The sequence below is a fragment of the Microtus ochrogaster genome, chromosome 10, assembly GCF_000317375.1.
Source record: "Microtus ochrogaster isolate Prairie Vole_2 chromosome 10, MicOch1.0, whole genome shotgun sequence".
Classification (NCBI taxonomy): Eukaryota; Metazoa; Chordata; class Mammalia; order Rodentia; family Cricetidae; genus Microtus; species Microtus ochrogaster.
The window spans coordinates 29,052,012-29,067,190 of NC_022016.1; positions in this window are offsets into that span (position 1 = coordinate 29,052,012).

Genomic DNA, 15,179 nt, shown 5'->3' on the forward strand with positions numbered 1-15,179 from the left:
GCTCCTTCAGCCAATAGCTGCTGAGATACCAGCCCATTAGGGCGTGGTCTCTCTCTCCTTAAAAAAGCTGCCACTGCCCTCTGCTCACTCTCTGGCTTCCGGCTCTGCTTCTGTCGACTAGGCTCCCTTCCTGATTGCGCAGAGGGCTGTTGTCTGGGATGGTGATCTGTAAGTTTTTCCCCTTTAAATAAATAACCATTCTATTAATCATAATTCCAAACTGGTGTGGGATTGTTTGTGACTTACACCTTCAGCCCTCTTCCATCTCTTTCTCTTCTCCTTCCTTAAGCCCATCTTCCTTCCCACAAGCCCTCTTCTATTCTGATGATTCATTTATTTTTAACCACTGAGTTTAATTATTGCTACTTGCATGAGTATGTGGGTTGTGGCCTGTTTGCCAGAACATGGACAACTTAGCAGCAGCTACAATCCTAATGAAGGTGCCTATTCCTTTTCTGATCACCCTATAACTGCACCTAGATTCACCACGGAGGGGTGGGGGTGCATGAGCCCCTCCTACATGTGATGAAATGACGGGTCCAGTCTTACACAGGCCGTGTAAAAGTAGCCATACCTGCTGGGAGTTCATGAGAGCAAAGGCCCTGCCACGTCCAGAGGACACTGTTTCACAGAGCACCTCTCCAAACTTTAGCTCTTCCATCCTTTCTGGTAATCTTCTAACATGTTCCCCAAACAGGCCATTTGTGTGTCACCCACCCCCATGTTCCAGAGTCCTTGATTATCACGTTTATTTGTATGGATGTTGGTAGGTTATATCTTTAATAAAATGTAGCAACATAGTTATTTTTCCTGATGTTCCTAATTACGCTTTCAGTGTCTATGTGATTAAGAGTGAAAATCTCCTTTTCCTTTCTGATGTGGCTACTACTCTCTTTTGTTTCTTGGCTAGGTTGGCCAGAGGTCTGTTAGTCTTATTGATTTTACAAGGAACAAGATAAGTTTCTGGTAAACCTATTATTTTTCCTGTATTATATTTAATTTTTTCTTCAATGTTTATTATTACTTTTGTTTTCTAGCTTCAGGCTTAAGTTGCTTTTCTTCTAGTTTCTCTATATTGAACTTTAGATTATTAATTTTAGATTATTCCTTTTAAATTTTTAAACCATTTTTCTTAGTGTTTTTTTAGTTCTCTAAAACTGGGCTTCATTTTCACATATGTATATAGAATAATTTGATCATCTACACCTTATTGATTCTATGAATAGCCCGCTGAGTACTGCTTCTACTGAAGTCTACAAATTTTGATAAATTGTTTTTATTTTTATTAATTCAATTAAAATTTCCATTTGTTAATTTTCTTTGATCTCATGTGCTCTTAGAAATATGCTGTTTTCATCTCCATTTGTTTTTTAGATTTTCTAAGCATGCTTTAGCTTTTGATGTGATTCATGGTGGCATTGGTATTATTTCTGTTCTTTTAAGATTATTAAGGTTAGCTCTAAGGACACCAAATATAGTACCGTGATGATGAATATTGCATGAGAGAAGAATGTGTATTCTATTGTGACTAGACAGACAATTCTATAAATGTAAATTTGGCTAAATTGATTGATTATACTCCTTAGGCCAACCATGTCTTGCTGATTTCTTTCTGCTCTTATACTAATTTCTGGGGGAAAAAAGAATTTTAAAGTCACCAACTGAAAATATCTCTTACAGAAATTTTCTCACCTTTTAATGTAGGCATTAGGAGTCATACTTTTGTGTATGACTGGCCTCTTTATTTTTATTCTCAAAAATTTCTCATTTTGAAGTACCTGTTTTGCTTATACATATTTGCTTTTTCAGACAGTCTTTCACTTCATGTTAGTATAGTATACATTTACTTGTATTATTGTGAGCAGTCAGAACCTTTTTCAAAAATTACAGGTAAGTCTGGGCTTTTACTTTTTTTGGGGGGGGGCTTTTACTTTTTATTGACATTAACTTTTCTGGAAAATACAATCATTTGCATCTACTCAGTTGCTTCATATATGTAGCATTAATACTCACCTCCTTTGGAAAAATAGTCTATATATTTAAGGGAGATTTCTCATAGACAACATATAGTTAGATCTTAACAAATAATACCAAAACACTGAAGTCTCTATGTTTCAATGGGTGAATTTAGACAATCTATATTTAAAACTTTTTTTTGATATATTTGGATAATGAAATCTATTGGTGTATGTGCTTGTGCGTGTGTGTGTGTGCTATATGGTATATGTATATATGTGTGTGCTATATAGCATGTGTATGTATGTATGTGCTATGTGTGCATTTGTAGTATTATTTATAAGTTGATTGAAAGAATATACATGCACATACGGGGGGGGACTGATTTATGTTTTCTTTTCTTCCATTCCTATTTTCTGCCTTTCTCATTCCTTAGTTTTCTTTGGAGGAGTGAAAATCCTTTGTGTTTTTTGAATGTGTCTAGATAACCCTTTTCCATATACACAAACCACAACTTCTCCAAATGTTTCTGATGTTTTTCATTTGTCCAAAATTGTGATGTGTTCATGTGATGGGTGCTTCACATTTAGAGGGAGGTTATGTTCATTGCAGGTTCAACTCTTCATCCTGTAGTAAAACCTATAAAGAGAAGGTGGACTATAAGTAGTGTACACATGATACTAGTGAAGTATGATTAAGCCACAAAAGAATAGTAAACCACAATTGACTGTGCTTGGCTATCATTCTACTTTGAAGTCATACTTAAGACAATAGTTGTAGTCTAGTCTAGATAGTTCTTTGTCATGAATTTGTATGAGGTCATATTTTTCATGGTTTAGGCTAGAAAGTCAAAACTCAATTCACAGCTAATAACAGGGTGTGGATATTGCCCAGTAAGGATTCCTGGTTTCAGCAGCCTTTCCTGAAGCTCACTTTTGTGGTTGCTTGCTTTAAAAATAATGGCATGTCTAATAATTATTCATGAGTGTAGATGAAGAATTCTTTCTCTTTGTCCATTTAGAAGTCCCAATTTTTGAGGTAAAATATATTCAGAACACTATCAATGGTAGAAAATTATGTCTGATGTGAGAAATACAAATGTTGTGGAATATTAGTTTAAGATGTGTTACGTTTAATTATGAAAAGATGTATTACATTTTTTATGTTGCATTTGATTATCTCTGTACAGATGTATTACTTTGCCTACCTAAAACACTTGATTGGTCTAATAAAGAATTTACCAGTCAATAACTAGGCAGGAGAGAGAAATAGATTGGGCTGGTGAACAGGGAGATTAAATAGGAGGAGAGAGAACAGAAAGAAAGAAGAGGAGGAGTGAGATAAGGAGGAGAGGAGGATGCAAGGGGCCAGCCACCCAGTTGCACAGCAAGTCACAGAGTAAGAAGTATATATATATGAAAGAAAGGTAAAAAGCCCAGAACAATATAATTTCAGTTAGAAAAGCTAACTAGAAAACAAGCCAGGCAAAGGCTTGTCATTCATAAGTTAGAAATCTCCAAGTATTTATTTGAGAGTTGGAAGGTGAGCCTCCAAAGAGAAAAAACAAACAAACAAACAAACAAACAGCTACACATGAGAGTACTTGGCAGAATAGCTGACAGTGGGCAATCAGGTTGCGAGGGCTATATAAAAATCTAAGTTGTTCCTGAACTACATTCTTTAAAACATTCAATAATACAACAATAAAAGTTTCAACATTGTTTAGCATCTATGAAAAATTTAGAGAAGGCCTTATTCCATCCTTTCTAAAAGAATGAAAAAAAGCCTCTCTAATTATTCAGACTAATGACTTTCAGCTGAGGTTGATTTTGTCTCCCAAGCAGCATTGGTAGTCTCTGAAGACTTCCGCCACCCTTGCAAACACAGCATGGACTCAGCAGACAGGAAAGTAGTGTTATCCAGAGGGCAGTGTTAGATATCCTGGTAGTCTAGAGGGTGAAGGTCTGCCATTCATAAGAATTATTAATCCTACCTGTCAGTGTTCGAGGTTGAAGATCAGTGGGGTTTGGAGGTTTTTTTGCGGGGGGTCATATGTGGACTCTGGAAAGCTTAAAGTATTAATTTTATTTTGTTTATCCTTATAAGTACATATTATCCTTATAAATATTGAGCTTCATTATGACATTTTCAAGCATGTATTTAAGATACTTTCATTGTGTTTACCCTGTAGTGCCCATATTTATCCTTCTTTTCCTCTTACTCAATCTCTTTCCATTCCCAAGTAATCTACCTTCTGCTTTACTGCTTTTAAAATTTTTACATATGAGAGGCTTTATACAATATTGGTCTTCTTAAAGTTGATTCATTTCATATAATATGATGAAACAAATTATAACAGAAGGGAATGGGGCATACTTGGTATCTACTTACCTGACAGCTCATATCTAGAAAGCAAAAGCAACAGCAAGAGAACAAGTATTTGAGTTAATAAGTGGCAAATGATCTGATTCATTTGTTTAAACAAATATATTTTACCATTACTATCCACATTCTAATTACAGAGTAGTTGCACATATCTGAAATAATTTCTCTCACATTTATCTTTTTGATCATGAGTAGGACATTGACCTTTAAAAATTAAGTTGCGTTTTGTAGTCTTTCATCACCACATGAAAAGGAACTATCAAACTTCAATTAAATCTTTGGTTACAAAAAACAAGGCTATTCATCTTTTAAAAAGAATCTTTTGGCACCTGAGAAATGGAATAGGATTCAACTCTAGAGAAAAATGAAAACACAAAATTTCAGGAAAGTGGTTGAACTTATAATAAAGTATTAAGCAGGATTGTATAAACTCAGAAAGATAAACACCACATTTTCTCTCATATGCTGAACCTAGTCAATGATATATATATATGTAAATAAATATATATATGTAAATAAATGACATGTATGAACAGTATAACATGTTGAAAAAGGAACAAGAAAGGTTAAATATTAGGGAATAAGGAAGGACTGAAAGCAGGTAACAGACATGAGTTATACAAAGATCTATTGATAAATCTGTTCACTGTATGTTCTGTCTCATTTTAAGGGTGGAAAGATAGCCTTATTCTCTGATTTGATTTCTGTGATTATTGGAGAAACAATATCAGGGAATGGCTTTCAGAGATACTTAGAAACTGAATAAAAATGCTAGAAACAATACACATCTCTCTGTGCCTTTCTGTTCTTTCTTGACCTGTGGTGGTCTTTAGGAATGAGTAGCTCTCAAACGCAGTGACTACTAGAGGACTTTGGGAGGCCATATTGTCGCTCTCCTGGTGGCCGAGGAACTGCTGTCATGTGATAGGCCTCCCATGGAGAGCCATTACCTCCTGTCAGTGAGAAATGTTAAGATTAAAAACAGTGTCTCCAAAAACCAGTACCATGCCGCATTTTTTATTTAAGAGCTGCTGAACGATTTCCTGCGGGCTGATCAAATATGTGAACAGCTGGCTCCTGACCATAGTCTGTCACTTGCAGCACACTGAAAACTGCCTATTTAAGATCAACCCAAGTGTCCCTGGGGCAGTGGAACTTACAAGGAAGCATGAAGTGGCACGAGAACATGCGTAATTCAATTCCTGTTAATTGGTCTGCTTCCAATAGAAATGCAGGTACAGGGAGGCCTCAGATTGGTTTAGCCATGGGTTGCGTCGCTGGCCATTCAAATTGTTGTGAATGATTAGATAGAAATCTGTGTTACTAGTACATTTCCTGAGTAGCAGAAATAGTTGCCTGGAAATTCCAAAAAAATAGTTCTCTATATGTGCTTGAGGATCTCATTAAGAACTTATCTCTTTAAGAGATTTGTAAGTTTTTTAAAAAGTGTGTGTGTTTGTTGTGTTCTTTTCTAGTGACCCAAATTAATCGTACTCTCCTCTATCCCTCAGCAAATGAAGTGCCAGTCTGGCTGATATCCCTGTAATAGAAAGTCTCGTTTGAATTGATTGATCAGCTGGGTAACTTAGATAAAATGCAGTCTGCTTGTATTCATCTTCTGTTTATAATGAGCTGCCTGGAGTTTCACCCCCTGTGATATATGATGTATTCTAATAAAAAGTAATCAGCTGCGGTTTGCTCAGTTCTGTGCTTTTGGTTTCTTGATAACATCGAAGTTCTGTTGCTATTGTGATGTTAAGATGCTAGTTGGAATTGAGTGACTGTGTGAGGCTTTTCAAAATGAATACTTGCAAATTATCGATTCTCAGCCTAAATATTGGTGTCCTTCTTTGACGACCTCCCAAATGTCATCCTAGAACAGTTAGTTCCATCTGCCTCTGTAATATTAGGCTGGAAAAGTAAGTAAGAACTCATCTGTGAAAGGCCATATTTTTCCAAGATACAACACTTTATCCTGTCCTGTGTGATGGTGAGCTTCAGGGAGATGATATAGTCCCAGACAAAGTGAAAATTATGATTAAATCAGAAGCCAGATTTTTGAGGTGGTCAACTAAGTTTTTTTTTTTTTTGGTAGATTAAAACAAACTTATCTGGAATTTCATCCATGAAGTTGTCAATAGAATATATTACTATTTTAAATGATATGGTACACAGTCTTTCATCAATATATATTTCTATACAGAACAGGCAAAATACTTGAGAGCACATACGCTATTAAGTTCTTTTATTCAACAAAGAGTAGGATTTATTTTCTATGTCCTATTTATTCTGCATCTGTTTGTTGGTCTCACGGATGGAAAATGTTTTCTTTATAGAAGAATATGAAATGATAGAGGAAAATAAATGAACAGTAAAAAGTTGAATATGATAAGCTCAAAGAAAATGGTAAATATCCTTAAATTCACATTACATAGATGGTTATGGCTTTAATTATGGATTCTGAGACACTGAAGTGCCTAAGTATCTGAACATTTGAAAGTATTACTATTTTTTTGCATTTATCTTGTCTCTCCAAAAACATTACAAGATTTTTTTTTGATTTTTATAGACCAAATTTTTCTCTGCAGTCCTGACTGTTCTGGAACTCTCTCTGCTACCAGGCTGGCCTTGAACTCAAAATGACCTGCCTGAGTGTGCCTCCTGAGTGCTGGGATTAAAGGCATGCACCACCACTGCTAGGCACATTACAGGATTCTTTTTTTTTTTTTTTTTTTTTGGTTTTTTGAGACAGGGTTTCTCTGTGGCTTTGGAGCCTGTCCTGGAACTAGCTCTGTAGACCAGGCTGGTCTCAAACTCACAGAGATCCTCCTGTCTCTGCCTCCCTAGTGCTGGGATTAAAGGCATGCGCCACTATCGCCCGGCACATTACAGGATTCTTAAAGCAGTTTATTTTCTGTCATGCAAAGCACAATATACAGAACATGTTAAGTAATTCTTAGTGACTGACAAACTCTTCTCATGCATGCTTTGAAGCCTGTGTCTGAACTGGATGCTGTTGAGGATTTAAAGGGATGTCAGATAGAGTCAACGCCTCTCAGTATTGCATTGTCTCAAAGTAGAATTGGGAGACCTGAGATTTAAGGTCCCCCGTATTTTCATATATGTTCTATGCCCAAAAGTTTGAGAGACTGTCAGAGTTTCAGAAAATTGTCTTTATGTCATAGTGAATCATAAACTTGATAAAAAAGAACAACAAAGTATCCCAGTGTTCCCACAGTATCTGAGGAAACAATTGAAAGTGGTATATGCTCCAAAGTGCAGTCTGTAAGAATTGCAGTTTTTTAAACATACACAGGCCTGATTGACTCACTGTGGCTATTAGAGCTGTTCCCTGTACGGTCTCAGCCTAACTCACTAAAGCATTCCATGCATCTGCAGAGAAGACATCTTTTGAGGGACTGATGCAACATTCCCAAAGCAGATGCTTTCACATTTTATCAACTATGGAGAAAAGACAAGAGCTCTGGGTTGTGGTCCGCTTTGCTGCTGATGGAGAGCCAGGGCAGACTCTGTTGAGTACATCTGAGAGCATCTCACATCTTTCTTCAAACTTTGCTGGAATTTTTTTTTTGTTCCATTTTCTAACCTTATTGCATTGTGTAATGATAACTTTCGAATGAATCTTTATAATATGGGGACATGTCCTACAAATTTAATAATGGTCACTGCGAACAGCAGTATGCAATAAGGTTTCCTCAGCAGGGACATATTCTTTCTGGAAGGGAAATTTAATTATCTAGCTTGACTACTGTGTAATTCAAGTGCTTGCTACTGCAGCTCTTTCGTGCTGCACACTGGTGTTAGTTGTGCACAGAAGAGTGATGGTTTCCACCCCATAGGCAAACTCAGAAAGCTGAACTGCCCAATAGTTTGCTATCACTAAAATTTGGAGTTAGCATTCAGGTCTTTAAGCATAATTCCCTTATAAATCAAATGTGATAACACAGAATGTTAATTATAGGATTAAATGCCATCTTCATTCCTTATGTTTTTTCTGTTATCACTTGGTAGGTACAGAGGATCCAAAAGGGAAAACATCAGAGTCAAACAGCTTAGACTAGAAGGAAAGGCAGTTGTACTACAACGTCTTTCTACCGATGCCTTGAAGCAATTGCCAAAACCTTTTTGAGTATCTAGAAGAAAAAGATTATATGAATGTAAAGTTGTTTTTCTTATGATGCTAGTATTCTTAAGAACACAATTAAACCATGGGAAGAGAAGTAATGCTAGGGAGGAGCTGGCAGAGTGAAAAGAAGCCAGATAAAAGATAAAGTTTGGATAAGATTGTGGTGAAGGTCAGAGTGTCCCATGGGCTTGACTTTATAATGATCTGCTTTACCTGACTTTCCAGTATCTGAGACCAGAAACTGAATGGAGGTCTTGAGGGAAGCTTGGCCAGTCAATCAAAAAATGAGCCAGCTGCTTGCAAAACTACTTGGTTGTAATAGCATAGGCTGTGCATGGTTCATTACTTTCCTTCAGATGTAGTATTCAGTGGAAAACTGAAATAAACTCTAATGTGGAAAATAAAAGTTCTAGAAATATGACGATTTTGTAACTTCTTAAATTCATAGTCTTGTTATTATATTCAAAAAAGTCGAAAGTAAAGCATGGTTTCTGCCCACCTGTTGATAACCTGGCTGGGATGCCATGTTGGTTATATGAGATGCAGAACTTGAAAGCGATGTAATATTTATAAAGGTTTTGAAAATGTGACAACATTTTCAATAATAACTAAGGAGAAAATAGTGCCTAGTACAAAATTAAAAAATCATGTCTCTATCAATTCCTGTAGTGCATATACAGTTTTATACAATTTTGCTGTATAGGATGATGGTGCTAATTAACTTATCCTGACTTTTTCTTTTTTACAGAAATTTCACTTTTAAGTATCGTAAAAGAATGTGATGGTATTTATTTTTAATTGTGTCTTTCTCTACATGCTGAAGCAAGACAAGAGGTCTCTCTCTCTCTCTCTCTCTCTCTCTCTCTCTCTCTCTCTCTATGTAGCTATATTTGAAGTGTTATATTATCATAGTACTTTTGTGTAAAGTATATGACAAGGCAAAGAGCAATTCAACACACTTGGATTCTGAATATTCTGGTTGCGATAATCTTCACTTCATGGTCAGTGTATAATGCTGATCTGGTTATGCTCCTTGTTGCAGAAAATCCTTCATTGTAAGATAAAAGCCCAGTGCCATTTGAGCTGCACACAGCTCACAGCTGGAGCCCTTTCTTACTAGAGTTACCTCTTGGTTTTTATGCATTTAGCTTTTTGGCTTGTTTTTCACAGTTCTCTCTTTTCAGTGCTTTTGTATGCGCTGTTTCTGTTGTCAGTGGTGCTCTTGCTGATTTGTTCCAGTGAAAAATGCTTTTCTAGTCTTCAAGGGCAAGTTCACAGTTACCAAACCATGGCAATGTATTTATATCATGTGTATAATATGATGTTAATATTATACACATTAATAATATATATCATATAAGATGATGATAATACAATATGTGTTCTACTTCTTCCCTCTAGAGAATGGAAACTGTTAATATTCTAGGACTGGGACAGGCTGATGTTGGATAGTGTTGTACAAGGGAACAGGGGCATCTCTTACATTGTAACATTTCTACAGATACAACAACACTGGTAATGACAGAATTGTATGCAATCATTTTTAACTTGGTCTGGAAGTAGAACTAGAAGACAGATGACTCCTTCAATCAGGGCTGAATATAATTTCTGCTCTTACTGGGATAAAGAAAGAATGCTGGAAATAAATCTCATGTGCATGTAGATAATCAAGAGATATTGTGTGTGTGCGTGTGTGTGTGTGTGTGAGGGACACAGAGAGAGAGAGAGAGACAGAGAGAGAGAGTTCTCTGTTCAACCAAACATAGCATTTGAGCCTCAATTAAAGTTATTTCATCATACTAAATTCAATACTATTTGTTCTGGTAATGTAAAGCCCTCTGATGTACCATATTCTAGAATGCTTTGGCTCTTGAAGGGGCGGGGTTCTGGGAACAGTTACAATAAAACTGTGTGTCATTATTTCAAATTACACCCTGATTCATAATTCAGTTCTCAAACTGCAGGCTTATAAGAAATGGCATATATGCTAATGATTCTCATATTTTGGCATAGTGTTGTTGTATTTGATATGAAACTGGGGTACTTTAAATCCCAGAGGACCACTTCTTGTAATCATGCCAATACCTGTGAAGCTTTGCAGGATACACTTGTGGAGGAGACCAGACTTGATTGGGGTTAAGTGTCTTGCAATCCAGAAAAGTCACCTCAAAAGTGAAATGCCAAGAGAATGCCTGACCTCTAAGCTTTTATGCTTCATCTTGGCAACAAAGACTTTTAGAGAGAGTGAATACAAAGTTACATGGTTCAAGAATTTCTGTGGTAAAACTGAAGAACTGTGTACCCACCCAATTGTTTTAAAATAATGATGTATTTCTACATTAAGCAACATCAAGCCTGTTATATTTTCATGTGAATCACACCAGTTAAGTATTCCAAGTTCACCTACTTAAACAGGTACAATGTTGATAGCCTTCCTGTAATCTAACCCCGAGAACAGGGAACAGTGAAGCAGTCTCCTTTCTGTGGTCAGGGACCTCTTTTATTAGAAAAAATGGTAGAGATGTCTATCAGGGATGTATTTTAAGAATATTTTCTCCAATTGACCTATACATGAGTTAAGTGTCCTTTCAGACAATGTGCATGTATGAACACCAATGCTGGTCACAGAGTGACATTGGTCTTTAATCCTTTGTATGGGCGGGGGAGGGGGGGTAAAAATTTATGCAATTGTCTCCACATGTAAATTAAGATGTCAAACTTACCTTCATTCTATGTAGTGTTTGGTCACTTCTACCACTGATGTTTCTAATTGCTATGCATTGGGCATATTTTTCTTTATAAACATAATATTGGAGTATTCCATCTCTATTGAAGATTCAAACTACACACTATGTATTATCAAATAGTATTGACACTTTAAATACGTATCTTGAATTTGCCTCTTAATATCTACTTTCTTGCCAGATCAACCTGAATTTACCCCAAATCTTTGATCTGAAAGTATCCAAAATGTTCTTTCCACAGCTCCCTGATCTCCCTTCACTAAACTCTCTCTGATCTGCTTCCCATGTCAGGAAAGGGGACCAGCAACAAACTTTAAAAGTCAGTCAGAAAGGAGATCATTCCTATTCTCTATGGCATTATCAGCCCAACCAGCCTAGCCTGACTGCCACTCAGTCAGTCATTACTTTGAATTTTTGTCTGTTATAAGATCTCTATTACATACAAGTTTATCAACGAATAAACATATCCACGTTAATTTTCTATGTGAGTATTTTAATCAAGATTCTCTGAAGGAACAGAACCAATAGAATGGATATATGGTAAAAGAATTTATAAGATTGGTTTATATCATGTTGTCTGAATAATCTAATGATTATTATTCCCATAGCCAAGAAGATGAGAACCCAGTAGTTGTTCAGTTATGACATTCCATTCCTAACTCATCCAAATCTGGTGCCAAGGGACTAGAATATTCCTGGAGAGCTGCTGGTCTTTACTCCACATTTGAAGTCCAGATGAGGTGGTTCTAATGTCAGTTATGGAATCAGAGTGGCAGTATTTGGGCTGATGAACCTGTCAGCAAGAGTAAACACAAGATAAGCAAAACACAGAAACTTTCTGTCTTCTATACCAATTTATCTGGACTGATACCAGAAGGGGATGTCCACATTTAGAGTGGGTTTTGCTGTAATAATCAATGTGATCAAGAAAATGCCCTGCAGACATTCCCACAGACCAGTCTGAGGGAGACAGTCTCTCTTGAGATTTTGTAACCCACTCAATGATTCCTGGTGTGTCAAGTTGATATTAGTATTAACAGCACAGTGAATACTATCAAATTAGTTTCTAATTTGTAGACAACAGTTTTTTGTTTTACCCTATGACCTACTATTACTCCTAGGACTTAACTCATGTGCCTACTTAATTTGCTCTTATACCAACCTCTGATTACTATATTATGAAAATAAAATATTATTCTAGCTGAACTATAATTTTTTTCAGAGCCTTCAAATTTTTATTTATGAAATGCCACCAAAGGACCATGTTTAAGGGCTTAGTTCCCATACTATGGTGTTATTGAGAGGTAATTGGATCATAAGGTCTCTTGCCTGATCAAAGGATTTATATACTCTATTCATGGGTGAATGGACTACTGAGAAGGCAGGGTCTTTCAGAAGTTATGTGACTGTGAAGGATATATTTTGGACTTGATCCTTATTTTCCACATGTCACCTGCCATATGAAGTTCCTCTACCATGCCCTTCAGCATGGGGCTCTGCTTTGCGATAGGCTTAAAGGCAATGAAGCCAAAATAAATCTTTTCAGTTGTTTTGTTCAGATATTTTATCATGGTAACAAAAAACTTCCAGGAAAGCCTTTAAAAAAAGTAAATTCCTAGCCCTCATCTGGGTTTTTAATAGTAAATTCTATAATGATGTTCTGGACAATATACTTTTAAAAATGCATTTTTCCATTCATTATATGAAAAAAAATGTGTCAGGCACTAGAAATACAAAATTAAAGCAGTGAAAAATATTCTTATCCTGTGGAATTACATTTGTGTAAGGGAGATAGACAATAGGAAAAAGTCACAGAGAAAAAAATATAAAAATCCTTTACAGGTGATCACTGATATTTTGTGAAATGAAACAGAGAAAAATACCAAGAAACGTGCTGGAAATATACAGTATTGAAAGTGTACTTGAAATAGCATGCACTGGTAAGTCCACACACGTACCACCCAGCAAGACTAAATAGATGCAGCAGGTTGTATGTACACATGTAGTATAGTGTGATGTGGTGTGTGTGTGTGTGTGTGTGTGTGTATGTGTGTGTAACAATAACAAAGAAGGAAATTTAACAAGTTGGAGAGGAAGTGGGGAGTCATGGGAAGAGTTGGGATGTGGAGAGAAATGGCTGGAAATGGTCTAAGTACAGAGCTCACATATGTGATTCTCAAGAAATAATTTAAAAACAATTAAAAAATAAAGTGAATGTTTACTCAGAGTGTTGTTTGATGGAGATTAGAGGAATCGATGGAGAAAACCATACCAATATCTGAGTGCCATGAGGTGTCTTGGGAGAGGGAAGACAGGTAAAAAGAGTCTACTGAGGATTATAAAACTAAATTTCAAAGTAGTCATGGGATTAAACCACTGTGTTGGAGGGCCTGAAGGTGGGACTAAAGGGGACGAGATAATGAAGTCCAAGCATCTAAGCTGTAGACTTCTGACTCTTTGCCTGAGAAACTGGAAGTTTAGATGCATTGAGATGACATCATCCTTCTTGTTTAAACTGGGTAACTGAGTGCAGAATATGTGGAAGCAGGGAAAGTTCTTAAAAGACTTCCCACCTCCCTCAGTAATTCCAACAAGAGTTACTGATAGCTGTGAACATATGGTTAATTGGTTTGGAAGTGATTAAAACCGATTTTCTGTCTTTGTGGATAAGAAACAGAATTGCAATATGTTGGACAAGAACAAGATGAGAGAAGATTGACAAAAGGTGATGAAGAAGGGAGGGAGAACAGAGAAAAAAGGGTGAGAGCCCAAGCCACTTAGGCGGCTGGACGAAGACAGCAAGGGGAGGAGGTGTGGCTGGGCATGAGCAGATGAGGTGACCCTTGGATGTGCCAGATGTGAGATGTGTTTTCACACTCAAGTAGAGATATCAATATGTAGTGGGATAAGACAGTATTAAGCTGAAGAGCAAGGTTTAGGTTCGAGGTGAGTTTCAGCACTTAAATCAGTTTTAAACACTAGGTTACGTCGTACTTTGGTTCACAGCAAGTCCGGCTCTGGTGAGGTGCCTTTGGGTTGTTTACTCATTTACAGGCCCCATTCACCTCATACTGGAGAACCACTGGCCCTGTGGTATAGTGAAATTTGCAAGTTGATATATATTGACAATAGAAGCAAGAAGACAAGACCGCATGAATATTTGCTTAGGAGACAGTGGGGTTTAGGCTCATTCCGTGACACTAGCAGATGTCAGTGGCCCCTTTTTATCATGGGGGTCCCAATTATTGAACTCAGGTTGTAATATTTGGGGCAGACTGCTTAAACTGCTTAAATTGACCCATCCTGTTAGCCCCCCTTTATAAATTGTTTTACTGAATTTATTTTATTTAAATGAATTATTAACATGCTTTTCTTCTAATATTTCTTATGAATTTTAGTAATGAATATAAGTTAGTGGCTCGTGTTGGTATAAGTAAATATTTATGGATTCAGAGGGTATTAGGTTTTGAGTCACGTTTCTAGTACTTAGTCCCCAGGATGTGTTTTATTTTGGGAGGCCACTGTGACTTTCAGAGGTGGGACCCAGGTGATGGAGGCAGGCCACTAGGGGTAAATATTTGTGAGTTGTACCCCACCTAGAGTTCCTAAGACTCCCTGTGGTTCATGGTTATTCATAGTGGGAAGAGCTGCTGCTTTATGCTCTTGGAACCATGTATGATAGACACTTGTGTGCCTTCTTGAAGTGATAGACTGAGACCGTCTGAAACTTAAAGAACTAAACTTTTTATCCTTTACACCTTTCTATCAGCTATTCTGTCACATCCCTGAGAAAAGTAACTAATACAGGAAAGTGACTGTAAATATGGAGTCACTACTGTCATTAAACCTGAGCATGCGTGTCTTAGGAACTAGTTTATAGGTACAATTTGGAAGTATGGAAATGTGGGCTAGACCTTCCCAGATTATTGAAAGCTCTGTTTAAAGGG